Genomic DNA, 1,739 nt, shown 5'->3' on the forward strand with positions numbered 1-1,739 from the left:
TTTAGCGTTAACGGTGATGCATTTTAAAACTGAACATAAATCGCCTTTTCTGGATATATCAAATATCGAATCCGCTTAATGTGCCTACAATTCAATCATTCAAAAAATACATAATTTACATCAGCCTTTTCATAGAACAGACAATAAGATTTGTAGAGAAAAAAAAATCCTTTAAGTTATCAATACAATGTGAGAAAACTTTACTTTTATAACTAAAGTTGCACAATTATACCAATTCTATGGTGGCTGGGTGGTAAGGTGTGTGGCTGGTGTTTTGGAAGTCGCGAGTTCAAACGACCCAATGGGAATAATACTTTTTTTTTTTGCCATACAATCTTCCTATACTATTATGTAGGTGTGTGTTTTTTTTTATTCATTCTTTGGTTTTATAGATGACATACATATTGACTCCTTTTACCGGTCCTTAATTAGGCTCTGGGGAAGCAATGGTGGTGGTGGTGGTGGTGGTGCATTTAAAACTAAACCAAAAATCACCAGTTCTGGACGCGTCAAATATCATATCCGCTTAATGTGTCTACAACCTAATTACTTAAAACTACACTATTTAATTCATTCATATCATGTGCATATTGGTCATTATGCTCATACAACCGACATCAAAATTTATTTTCATTATTAGAATCATACATTTCATCAAGTAATACAGATACAAAGAGATTTTCTTTCTGAGAAGACCGTTAGTATTGGCTGGCTGGCAGGCAGGCAGGCAGGCAGGCATTTGAGGGTTATTATTTCGCCTGTTGATTGGGGGGAGGGTTGATGTGTTAGGGGGTTTTCGGTTAGGTGTGGTGGTGGTGATTGGTGGTGAGTGGTAGTGGTGGTGGTGGTGGTGGTGGTGGTGGTGGTAGTAGGTGGGAGTTGGGGGGGGGGGGGGGGAGGGAAGGGGAGGGGAATGATGGTCTGTGGATTCCTTCTCCGTACCCTTTACATATAAGCAAAAATATGCCTTCCTGTGGGTATAGAAACATTAACACAAATTATATCAGTAACTGATTTGTAGCCTTTTAAACAGAAAAGATTTGTACATACAAATACTTTTTAATTATCATTTATTTGTGGAAATGGCATTTACGTCATTAAATTGATACCTCAGCATCAAGCTAGTGTCCTGCAGCAGTGGTCCAGTGGTAAAGTGTATATAAGTGATGCGTATTCTTGGAGTTGCGAGTTCAAACCCGGATTAAGCTATATATATATACAACATGTTTTGTTTTGGTTGTTCGTTTTTGTATAAAGCCTCACACAATATCTATATTAAGCGAGTTTGTTTTAAACATGACATACATATTAATTCATTTTACCAGGCCTTATTCCACACAACTCCGTGAATTTCCCGTGGAGCCAGCCATTCAAACAAAAACAAACGAAACAAAACAAAACAAAACAAAAAACATTATTGCCAACAGCATTTGGTGTTCCCAGGCGGTCACCCATCCAAGTACTAACCAAACCCAACGTTGCTTAACTTCGCTGATCGGACGAGAAGCGGTGTTCTCAACGTGGTATGGCCGTTGGCATGAGACTGCCTACACATTGTGGCTAATAACCAACTCTTTTTTTAAGTCATCGCGGCAGGATACGGACCTGCTTGTGGTGTCTTAATGGTAATTGTATCCTAACATATTTTTGTCTCCTTGGCATGGATATTTAACATCGTTTATTCAGTCTTGGGTTTATGTTCTTTCGCCATTTACAGACATTTTACATCTACCTACTTC

At 38.5% G+C, this 1,739-nt stretch overlaps 1 non-coding gene across 1 annotated transcript; it reads right to left on the minus strand.

The window, feature by feature from the left end:
• Positions 1-1,418: 1,418 nt before the first annotated feature.
• On the minus strand, positions 1,419-1,537 carry LOC138362632 (5S ribosomal RNA). The gene has a single exon (XR_011227837.1). It is a non-coding gene; the product is annotated as a 5S ribosomal RNA (ribosomal RNA).
• Between the last annotated feature and the right edge of the window lie 202 nt (positions 1,538-1,739).

Source organism: Procambarus clarkii, unplaced genomic scaffold, assembly GCF_040958095.1.
Source record: "Procambarus clarkii isolate CNS0578487 unplaced genomic scaffold, FALCON_Pclarkii_2.0 HiC_scaffold_2196, whole genome shotgun sequence".
Classification (NCBI taxonomy): domain Eukaryota; kingdom Metazoa; phylum Arthropoda; class Malacostraca; order Decapoda; family Cambaridae; genus Procambarus; species Procambarus clarkii.